Source organism: Gobio gobio, assembly GCF_949357685.1.
Source record: "Gobio gobio genome assembly, chromosome: 14".
NCBI lineage: Eukaryota > Metazoa > Chordata > Actinopteri > Cypriniformes > Gobionidae > Gobio > Gobio gobio.
In genome coordinates, this window is record NC_137107.1 from 20,649,870 (window position 1) to 20,662,350 (window position 12,481).

The window sequence follows — 12,481 nt, forward strand, 5'->3', positions numbered from 1 at the left end:
ATTAACATAAACACTGCCCCCGCGAACACGCAACAAAGTGGACGAGGCCACGTCACAGTCATTACGAAAGAGAGAGAGATGTTGCAGAACTACAAACTACATTTGGCCATCTAACCAATCTAAGACTATTGCGTTTTTCGGAGGGATGGGCTTCGTAGAAGCAGGAAGCAAACGAGCCGTTCAAAGGACAGAGGAGACAGCGGTGTGGAATAAAGGTAAAATATAAGAAAAATAAGTATTAAGACATGTTATACCTCGCCCCATAAACACAACCAAGCCTAGAAAAAAAACACGGAACCACCCCTTTTACTAATGAAGCCTTATTGTAAAGTGTTGCCATGTTTTCTTTTGTAAAATGTATTTACAAAACAAGAATGATAAGTCTCTACTGTTTAAAATTCACTTCACTATGTGTTACATGGTCCATGCTCACATAAAAAAAACACAAAAAAACAATATCAACAAAAAAGAAGACTAGGTTAAATGGGATTCCCTTTCGAAAGGTAACTCGCGCTGCGTCAGCTTGACGCTACGGGGGAACGCCTCCAGCGTGACAGGTGTCTGAACTACTATCGAATCACGGCAATCCTATTGACCGGCGACAGCCTATGATGTCATCAAGGTGCCACCAGGAAGTATAAAAGGGCGCCTTGCCAACATGACACCGCTTCTTCGTCTTCAGGGACTGTTTTGTCTGAATTGCTTCGAGTTAAGGTAATCCAAATTCATTATTGTATACACACGAGCTGTGTGTTTCTGCCTGGGATCAAGAGCATGCACAGTCAGCTCTTATCGAGTTGTTTGTTTGTTTGTATAATGTGTGTGATTGTCAATCTGAGATCGCTCTGCTCTCATCTGATTCTCTTCCTGAGGGAAGAGGGTTTGGCATCCAAGACTGATGATGCGGTCCCACTCATGCCGAGGCTGAGCGCGGACGCACGTCATGGTTTCCCGGATAGAGCTCGCTGAATCGTCACGGGAAGGCATTCTTCCCTTTGACGATCTGGTGGCTGACGAGACTTGTTTGCAAGTGCTCTAGGGATGGCTGTGAGAAGGAGGATTAATCTTCTCAGCCATCCCGACTGTGTATGCTGAGCCGATGAATGTTATGAATCACGCTGCAGGCGGGCTGCGGCCGCTGTGTTGTCGCGTTAGAGAGATCGCTCATGTTGGACTAAACGATCGTTTTCTCCCCAGCCATAATCATCGGCTCAGTTGGGCTTTCATTCCTTCTGGGAAGCTGAGAGCTCCAACCCTGCCACCTAAACGATGTGTCGTTTTAATGGCAGGGCATACACAGCAGCGGGTCAGCCCGGTGCTATTTCTTACACCATGGCGGGTTTTTTGTGTGCACTAGGCCGGTTGGCTGAGGGATCTCGATCAGGGGATGTTTTCCCTGATGCGGTGGTTGCGCAACAGGCGGAGTCTGGGCCCGAGGGCCAGCATCGCCGAGGAATAGCGAACATTTAGCAACGTCTGAGGACCTGCATGCCACTGAGATCCGGGTCCCAGGCAGGTGGGAGGCGTCACGGTCCGAGGACCGGAGACAGGGCCCAAGGGCCAGCATCACCTCTCGTGCGCCCCCACAGTCGGGGGTGGGGCACAGAGAGGCGGACTCCCGGGAGAAGTAGGAGCTGTGTATCACAAAACGCAGTCAGCGTTCAGGATGGGTCTCCTCCCTGAGGGGGAGCTAAGGAATTACATTGACCCTCACTCCTCTTCTTCATCATCTCCCCAGGCGCTTCTTACACCCGGCCTAGGTGGGTCCACGATGATGTGCTAGGGCCCGCCTGGCTGGTCTGTGAGTGCGCCCCCTCAGGCCCGTGGTAGTGGTACACCAAAGCATACATGTGGTGAATTAAGCTTGTGGGTGGATATCATGGCGGGCCGCAGGCGAGCGGGTAAGTCCCTTATAAGAGGGAAATATATTATATATTTTCTGACTTATGCTCCCTGTAGAGGGCTTTGGGGATCGCTGTGGATCGTGGGATATTTCCTAGGGCCTGTAGTTCCCCTGCTAGGATGGCTAGAACGATAAAACATTATACACCAGTTGCCTAGGCTCCATGGTGAGCTAGTGTTGCTAGTGGATAGCCAGCAAGGAATATATATTTAGAACAGCCGTTCTGTTAAGTGCTGTGGTTGTGGAACAGCTTTATATCTCCCAGACCTTTAAAAATGAAGTAGTGCTGGGAATGCCGCTCATTCCTGCGGGTGTGTAGCATTTTTTCTCTAAAAAAAAAAAAAAAAAGAGGGAAGGCTGGCTGTATATTTCTCCTAGTTTTAAGCTGGTAACTGGTAGCCGCCTCAGGGTAAGGCGGTTGGTATCTTCTCTCAGTATAAGTTTTCTGGAGAATGCAGGATCAGACTACGCTAGAACTACAGTTAGATCTAGAGCCAGATCTAATATAACGACTGGCACTTCTACCCAAGTGCCCTTTTTGTTTGGTGCAATAGAAGTGGCCCTCTCGGACCTCGGGTATAGATCTAGATTGGCCTAGGCTTTCTAGGGATTACGGAGGCGCACGCCAAGAAGCGTTTGCACTCCGGGTAGCTGTTCTTTTTTGAATCTAGCTTTATTATTGTCCCTAATGTAGCCTCCTTATGTAGCCTCCTTATGTAGAGTTGTCCGGCCATGGCCCGCCCCCTTACCTGCGTTCTGGGGCTTTCACTAGTAATGCAGGTTGGTGCTGTGCAGAATTGATAGCGACTTAGCCAGTGGTCGTGGGGCAGGGTTAAGGCCGTTTTTCATATAAGTACGAAAAGACTGTATGCATAGCTCAGCCCTGCCCTCCAGAGCTAGTTTCTTAGAAAGCCGCCAGCTTTTTGGCAGGCTCTGGCCCTCCTTATATGCCCTGGCCAGTTGGTAGTACTCCCCTGACAAGGCAGGGTAGATTTGAGTACCTCCACTCCTACCTCTGTATCATTCTGCCTCACCCATGGCTCGGGTTGAGCAGTACTTCGCAACCTTTTGTTTATGTAGGTTTGGTCGTGAGCTCCCTTGTAGCCAGAGCATTGCAATGGCTGATGCCCTCGCACGGTATGGTAGGCCGCTATTAAAGCTAGGACCTTCATGAGGTGGGTGGCGTATGTGGTACTCCCCCCGCTTAGGGGGTACAGGGTGTTTGGTTTGCCGAGTACCCTGCTATGGACAATGTGATTAGGTTCCAGTGCTCGTAGGCGCTGCCGATAAGACTGCGCCATTGTACAGATGGCTCCAGAAGGGATTGGAGGCCTCCGGGATGGGTCACCCAGCTAGGCTGGGATGGATTGTAGGCCAGCTGGGGTAGTCTTGGCAGTAGACTCCAGGTCAGGTAGTAGGCCTCAGAGACAGGCCTCCTTGCGAGTGAGTCCCGACGTTTGGGGAGGTTGGCAATTTATTAGCTGCAACCTGGTTAGGTAGTCAGCCTTGGTAGGCCTCTTGCAAAAAGATTCGGCCCCATGTGTATTGCAATATATATTGCTCCCCAACGATGTCGGCTTCAAGTAGCAGAATTTCCCAACTAATAACCCTAGTTAGCAGTTGGATGTAAATTTTTGTCAGCCAGCAGAGAAGCTACTGTCAGCCCAAGGTTATAACAGCCAGTTTTTCACTCCTGCCACCAGGAAGCCGTCCCTGCAGGCCTGCTGTAAGGTGGTAGGCCCAGTTAGGCCTCCCTGAAGGCAGGCTCCCATTCGCCAGTCGCTGTGTCAGCTAGCATGGGCTGCTAAGCTGTTGATGGGTGGTAGGCCGCACCAGGCCTCCCTGAGGACTCGGCATGAGGTGGCAGGCCTCACCAGGCCTCCCTTGAGGATGCGTTCCTGGGCTTCAGTCAAGGAAAAGAAAAAAGCTTGGCAGGTTGTGATTGAACTGTTGGCAGGTAGTAGGCCCCACCAGGCCTCCCTGAAGGAGGGCTCCTGATCGCCAGTCGCCGTGTCAGCTAGCACAGGAACTGCTAAGCTGTTGCTGGGTAGTAGGCTGCTCTAGGCCTCCCTGAAGACTGGTCGTAAGGTAGTAGGCCTCGCCGGGCCTCCCTGAAGGAGGGCTCCTGTTTGCCAGTCGCCGTGTCAGCTAGCACAGGAACTGCTAGGCTGTTGCTGGGTAGTAGGCCGCATTAGGCCTCCCTGAAGACTGGTCGTAAGGCTGTTCATAAGGTAGTAGGCCCCACCAGACCTCCCGGAGGGCATGTTCCTGGGCCACAGTCACCGGAGAAACAGTTAGCACGAGCCGCTAGCAGGCAGCAGGCAGCAGGCCACGCTACAGGTAGTAGGTCTCACTAGGCCTCCCTAAGGGCCTGCTATCAGGTAGTAGGCCTCACTAGGCCTCTCTAAAAGGCCTGCTATCAGGTTGTAGGCCTTACTAGGCCTATCCAACTCTTGTCATAAGGTAGTAGGCCTCACCAGGCCTCCCTATGGGCATGTTCATGGGCTCCAGTCACCTGATAAACAGTTAGCACGAGTCGCCTGCAGGTAGCAGGCGGGGCCTCCCTGCAGGCCCGCTATCAGGCAGTAGGCCTCACTAGGCCTCCCTTGAGGGAGAGTTCCTGAGTTAGGATGCTCGGGTAGCTAGCAATGCTTGATGCCAGGTAGTAGGCCTCTCCAGGCCTCCCTAAAAAGCCTGCTATCGGGTGGTCTTCACTAGGCCTCCCTAAAGGGTGAGTTCCTGAATCAGGATGCTCGGGCATGCTAGCTTAGTTTGCTGCCAGACGGTAGGCTTCACTAAGCCTCCCTGAAGGCTCGCTATCAGGCCCTTAAGGCTTGCTATCAGGTAGTAGGCCTCACAAGGCCTCCCTGAGGGTGAGTTCCTGAGTCAGGATGCTCAGGCAGTTAGCAAAGCTTGCTATCAGGTAGTAGGCCTCACTAGGCCTCCCTGAGGGTGACTTCCAGAGTCAGGATGCTCGGTTAACTGATGTAGCTTGACTATCAGGTAGTAGGCCTCCTTTAGGCCTCCCTGAGAAAACGAGTTTCCGTTTTTCAGCTACTTTGACAGTCGGCTTCAACTGCTATCAGGTAGTAGGCCTCACCAGGCCTCCCTCTAAGCGAGTTCCTGAGCATGGTTTCTCAGGCTTCTCTGGCATATATTTCTATCATACAATGGGCCTCACTAGGCCTCCCTAACGGGTCTTTTGTTCTCAGTGCGAGGACTGTTAACTGGCATGACGCTGACAGCTAGTGGTGACCTGCTATCAGTGATCCGGCCCTTAGCCGGCAGCATCTAGTAAGGTCTTACCCTGGCGCGACTGGTGTCGCTTCTGCTACTTGGTCCCCAAGGAGGGGATTTCAGCCTGCAACCTGGTTTACCTACCGGGCAGCCCCCTTTAAGCTCCCCTCTTTTCGGAGGGTCGTATGTGAGCCCGAAGCTGCCTGGGCCTGATCAGATGGTCGTAGGCCCCTAGGGTGGCCTCCCAATTAGATCAGCATATAGGCCAGTCTGGCCTCCTGAGTGTTTCTATCTGATAATAGCTCAGTAGATCCCAGGATCGGGCAGATTAACTCCCCTCGCTGGCAAGGGTAGAAAGCGCTATGCTGAGTACTGCACTCCGGGATTCCCGTCTCTGAGATCCGGTCTGAGGAGGACATTGCCATTCTGCTGTCCCTTGGACTGGATGCCTCTCCAAGAGGCGAGTATCCAGAGGCTCTGTTATCGAACAGACAGGGATGGCCTGGCTGAAGCGCCTGTTAAAGAAAAAAAGGGGCACCAAGCTAGGCCTCCTTGGTGGCGATAGTGGCTGGCTGGGGCGCCCTAGGGCCTCCTAGCCACATTCCCCTAAAGGAGCCCCCTTCTTTCGAATGGGTTGGATCCAGGCCTTTGAGCGGCCTGGGTAGAACTTCTCTAAGTGTTCGAAGCTTCCTACTCAGGCTTGTAGCTTGGGCTATGACCGAAGGGAATGATGTCACTGACAGCCTCTGTGACCAGAGGGGGGGTGGTTTAGGCATTTCAATTGAATTTGCTTGTCCTGACAGTTGTCACTGCCAGTAGGCATGCACTCCCCTCGGCATGGTGGCGTGGGTATATCGTTCCCCGTAGCGTCAAGCTGATGCAGCGCGAGTTCCCTTTCGAAAGGGAACGTCTCCGGTTACGTATGTAACCTAGGTTCCCTGAGAACAGGGAACGCCAAACAGTCCCTTCAGACGAAGGGCGGTGTCATGTTGGCAAGGCGCCCTTTTATACTTCCTGGTCGCACCTTGATGACATCATAGGCTGTCGCCAGTCAAAAGGATTGCCGTGATTCGATAGTAGTTCAGACACCTATCACGCTGGAGGCGTTCCCCCGTAGCGTCAAGCTGACGCAGCGTCTCGTTCCCTGTTCTCAGGGAACCTAGGTTACATACGTAACCGGAGAAGTTCTATATAGAGGGGGTTCTATAACTACATTTTTAAATAAAATGTTATGCCAGGTTCTAAATAAAAATAAATGTATTAAATTATTGCACAATACGTTTAATATTTAATGGGTTAATTAAATTTGTTTCTGTAAAAAATTGCTGTAAATTTACAGCAGAAATTTACAGTACTGAACAGTTTTCCAAAATTACAGTTTCTTACCGTAAATTAGCACGTGATCTGTGGGGGAGGGGAGGAACTGTAAAATACTTTCAGTACAACATGGACGACACCAGTGCGAGAAGCTGGCATTTTCTCAGTGTCTTCGGATGGAAACGAGTGAAAGACAGTTTAAGGTAAGTAGAGACAAAAAATTAAAGTCATTATTAAAGTCATTGTGAGATGGTGGTCCAGTGGTTTAAACCATGGAACTGATACGCAGAATGTTGCTGGTTTGATCCCAGCGGTCACCACCAGTGTGTCCTTGAGCAAGGCACTTTACTCCATGTTGCTCCAGGGGGATTGTCCCTGTAATAAGGGCACTGTAAGTCACTTTGGATAAAAGCATCTGCCAAAGGCATAAATATCAATTGTTTTTGTATAAGAGTATTTTGATATTTATTTGAAGGCGAAAAAAGTCAGAAAAGAGCTTTAAATGGAAGTATTCATGGTTTTTGCTAGCCTGGCTCTGCCCTCCTATGTACTTCCGCTCAATTTTAATTTTCCTTCAGTACTCCGTCTGGGACTGCTATGTAGTTTTAGGTTTTCTCCGAACAAATTTTTACCGGTCCAATCAGTGAACAGAGGGAGTGGCTGAGAACGATGACGTTGATGTCGTGTGCTAGTTTGAGTTGTAGTTCAGTAAGGGCGGTGGAGAAAGATGCGAGCGAAGCCATTCATTCCGTTGTGGCAATGCTGCCGAATATCCAGAAGTTAAAGCCGTAGCAAGAACAATCTTTGCTGAGTTTTTTTGGTGGCCATGATGTTGTGTCCCGTGAAAAGTTAGATTTTCCGGCTCGCTCCGTTAGTGGTAAAGGAGTTGGCTGAAGCCCTATTCGGACGGTAATTGTTTCGTGGGCGGTCGGAAGGTATTGTCATCATTTACATGGGCTAGTCAGGGATTTTATTGCCGTCCGTCTCCCACCACCAGCTTAAAAATCCCCAGCCGAATTACCTACTGTTTTAGACAAACACCAAGGTCATGTGGTAATTTAATTGGTGTCCGAATCCACATCTCTGAGTTTTCAAGAATATATCACTTAAAAAATTCACTGTTTATATCCTTTTTGACCACTGCAGAGCACCGTACGGTTGCGCTGTATGGATGCATTTCTAGACTTGTATTTCTTTAAATGCTGGCAAGTATTTTCAAGAGCAATATAGTTCATCACGCTCAAAAAATAAAAGGAAGAAAAGCACGTAAACATTTGAGTTGGGCCGTTATTTACGGCAGCATTTATTCTTATCATACCAAGCATATGATATTTTATTTACAGGATATAATCATGTCATGGACCACGTGAGCAGTGGGTTCCCGATCACAAAACTGCTCGGGTTATGTATATAACCCTTTTCCCTGAGAAGGGGAACGAGCACTGCATCGAGACGACACTTTGGGGATACTCCCTTAGCATCAGCGAATCTGAAACCAGAATGCCAACAAGGCCAATCCGATTGGCGTGCGTGATGACGTAACCGTGACGGCATACCCGGAAGTATAAAAGGGGAGCTGGAACGTAATGTCGGCAGTAATTGCTCTGAAGCATGCGCTCCAGGCGCGCCGAGGTGTGGCGTCGGGATGCAGTGCTTGTTCCCCTTCTCAGGGAACAAGGGTTATATACATAACCCAAGCAGTTCCCTTTCGAGGGAACTCGCACTGCATCGAGACGACACTTTGGGGAACAAATCCCAACTAGGCAACACCGAAGGGTAGCGTCTGCCCTAGTGTGAAGCCGGAGACCGGGCACAGCTAGGACTGGAGCACCCTAGCACCAGGCATTGTAGGGAGATCCAGGCTATAGAACCTGATAAATGTGTGTGGGGTAGCCCACCCGGCCGCCTCGCAGATATCCTGCAAGGGGACCCCAGAAAGAAGGGCCACCGAAGAGGCCACGCCTCTGGTGGAATGAGCCCTCACGGCCACAGGTGAATGCAAACTGCGCACCTGGTAGGCCATGGTAATTGCCTGGACAGTAGTAGACGCAGGCAATCCCTTCTTAGGTGAGCCAAAACACACCAACAGTTGTTGTGCTCTCCTCCACTGTGCAGACTTTGCCAAATAAACTCTGAGAGCCCTAACCGGGCAGAGTAGGTGAAGTCTCCCCTCTTCCGCCGTCACGTGAGGCGGAGGATGGAATGCCTGCAGAACCAAAGACCTGACCACCGCATCCTCCGAGCCCCACGGAGGAATTGTACAACCAGCTGGTGCCTACCCAGAGGCCCATCACCCATAGGAGTGTGGAAAGCCGCAATGGCAGCCACGTACACCTTGAGTGTGGACGGGGTAAGCCCTGCAGAGAAGCGATCTTGGAGGAACTCCAGCACTGAAGCCACTGGGCAGTTAACTGGGTCCACCTCACGCTCCCTGCACCAAGTGGAAAATACATTCCACTTGAGGCTGTACAGTCTCCTCGTAGACAGAGCCCTGGAACTGAGTAAGGTCTCTATCACCTCTGCCGATAGGCCAGCCTCTAGGTACCTGGTCCCCTCAGGGGCCAGACCCACAGGTTCCAAATCTCTGGGCGGGGGTAAAATATCGTACCCGCCGCCTGAGATAGGAGATCCCTCCTCAGAGGAATCTCCCACGGCTGACCTGCTAGCAGAGCTATGATATCCGAGAACCAGACTCGAGTCGGCCAACGGGGTGCTAGCAGAAGTAGACTGACCCCCTGTCGCCGGACCCTCTCCAGGATTCCCGGGAGCAGAGCAATCGGGGGAAATGCGCACAGACGCAGCCTCGGCCATGTCTGAACCATGGCATCCAGCAGGGCTGGACGCGTGAGGGAAAACCACAGTGGACAGTGGGACGTCTCTCGAGACGCAAACAAATCCACTTCCACTGGGCCGAACCTCTTGCATATGGCCTCCACCACCTCTGGGTGGAGTCGCCACTCCCCGGTCCTCAGCCCCTGCCTCGACAGGATGTCTGCTCCCTGATTTTGGACCCCCGGGACATACATTGCCCTGATGGACAACAGTTTCCCTTGGGACCACAGGAGGATTTGACGCGCCAGTCTGTAAAGAGGGCGCGACCTCAAACCCCCCTGGCGGTTGATGTACGCTACGACAGACATATTGTCTGTCCGTACCAGGACATGTTGGCCGCGGAGGTCCGGGAAAAAGCTCCTGTGTACTTTGTAGACCGCCATCATCTCCAGGCAATTTATGTGCCAGGAGGAATGACGGCCCTCCCACGGGCCCCTCGCAAAGCGGCCTTCCATGACCGCGCCCCAACGAGTGAGGGAGGCGTCTGTTGAAACGGATTTCCGGCAACAGGACGCTCCCAACACTGGCCCCTGGGACAGGAACCAAGGTTTCTTCCATATGACTAGGGAACGAAGGCATTTGCGCGTTACCCTGATCTTACGGAAAGGATTCCCTCTGGGGGAAAACCCGTTGGTTTTCAGCCACCACTGGAGGGGTCTCATGTTCAGCAGGCCAGAAGATATTACGCTGGACGCTGCTGCCATGTGCCCCAGCACCCTCTGAAAGTGCCTCACAGTGATGTTGTGGCCTAGCCTTACTCCTGAAACCATCGCCAGTATGGTCTCGACTCGCGCGGGAGACAATTGTGCCCGCATCATCGTCGAATCCCATACGACCCCGAGGAACGTTGTCCTCTGGGACGGCGTCAACACGCTCTTTTTCGTGTTGAGTCTCAGCCCCAAGCACCTTATGTGGGCCAGAACGACATCTCGATGCCGGACCGCCATATTGTACGACTGGGCCAGTATGAGCCAGTCGTCGATATAATTCAGCACACGGATGCCCTGAAGTCTCATTGGAGCCAGAGCTGCATCCATGCACTTCGTGCACGTGCGAGGGGAGAGGGCTAGGCCAAAGGGAAGCACTCGATATTGGTACGCTTCGCCCCCGAAAGGCGAAAGGCTGGCGTCGGGTGTTACACGGTTCCCGTTCCCAACCCCCTGAAGCGGCTGACCGGCAGGAAGTAGTTGGGAACGGTTCTCCGTGTATGGACGCGCGAGCTGCCCAGCCGCAGGTCTTTCCAGAGGCGGCTGGTGCAGCATGCGTTCGCGGGAAATCGATGTGGCCCGAAGCGTCATAGACAGCGGAATTACCACATCCATTTCCCCAGAGCACCACAGAGGAAACAACCTCGGTTGTTCTTCCACGGGAGGGACCGCTCTTAGAAGCCCTGCCGCAGCTAGGACTTCTTCCCAGCAGCCTTCCGCGCCTGAAGGACGTTCCGTAGATCGCCCTTAGGAGCGGAAGACTGCTGCTAAGAGCGTCGCCTCTGTTGCCAGGCTCCCGGGGGAGGGGCTCTAGATGTGACGCTCTCTTTTTGCACCTTTCGGTGCGAGGAGCTGGATGACGGCTGAGGCTGCCCGCTAGGGCCAGCCTTCCCAGGCTTTGAGCGGCGAGGGAGATACTGGTGGAAGGCTGCTGACTGTTTCTTCGCCTCCTGGTGTCTGGAAACGACGGCGTTAACTGCGTCTCCAAACAGCCCAGAAGGCGAAATCGGGGAGTCCAGGAGGAAGGATTTATCCTTCTCCTTTATCCCCGACAGATTCAGCCAAAGATGCCTCTCCACAGTCACCATTGAAGCCATGGAGCGGCCGATAGCACGGGCCGTCTCCTTGGTGACGCGGAGAGACAAATCTGCAGCCTTCCTTAGCTCCAGTATATCCTCCGGAGAGGGACCATCGCCCTCATCGAGCTCTTTAAGGAGATCGGCTTGGTAGGCCTGCAGAATGGAGAGTGTGTGCAGGGAACTACCAGCCCGACCAGCCGCCATATAAGCTTTGCCCACCAATGATGAGGTGTCCCGACAGGGTTTGGTGGGCAAAACCGGAGCCTTAAGGGACGATGCAGAGTCGGGTGAAAGGTAGCTCGCGAGAGCTTCCTCCACCCGAGGCATCGCCCCATAGCCCGCCTCGCGTGCCCCCAGAACATTGGAATAATCCAACACCGGAGGATTTGACACACGCGAGGAATAGGGCTTCTTCCAAGATCTGCACACCTCGGTGTGTAGATCCGGGAAAAAAGGCAGGCCCCGGCGAGGTGTTTGAACGTCATCACGCACGCCAATCGGATTGGCCTAGTTGGCATTCTGGTTTCAGATTTGCTGATGCTAAGGGAGCATCCCCAAAGTGTCGTCTCGATGCAGTGCGAGTTCCCTCGAAAGGGAACTCTCCCCTCCACTGTGGATAAATCTCAATCCGAATGCACAAGGTTTTATCACTGAGGTGGCTGCACATTTATTTTTACGGACTTCCATGTGAGAAATAAAGGCGAGCGGCGCATGACATACGTCACGACCAAATGTTAGCGATTAGTTATGGCAGATCCAATAGTTTTAAAGTTCAACAGAGTACCCGCCTTCAAGGAAGTAAACGCTTGTCAATGGAGAGTGGCCAGACCAAGGGGGTAATCCAGCACCCGGAAAGCGTACCTTCCATAGGGGCAGCCATTGTTAACCAAGCCATCACCTGTTGTTAGCATCCCATTGACTCCCATTCATTTTGACGTCACTTTGAAAGTGAATAACTTTACATCTGAGGCGTTTAAAGACTCCATTTGACCATTGTTTATTTCTAAAGAAACACGACAATGTATAAAAGGCTCCATTACCTTGGTAAGATACTCTAAAAAAAAAAGGTTCTTTATGGCACCAAAAATGGTTCTTGGCTCGTAATCATAGGGGAACCTTTTTTAGTGCTATATAGCACCAATTTTGGTGCTTCAGTGGTTCTTGAGCGGTTCTTCAGAGGTGCTATATAGCACCTTAGTCAAAGAACTGGTGAAGAACCTCTGAAGAACCACTGAAGCACCAAAATTGATGCTATATATCACTAAAAAAGAGTCAAGAACCATTTTGGTGCCATATAGAACTTTTTTTTTTTAGAGTGTACACTATCGCCCTGTAGAAGCCGTTTTTGTAAAAAAAATAGGCTAACGATTGCGTCATAACCACGCGACTCTGTCGCATAGTAGAGA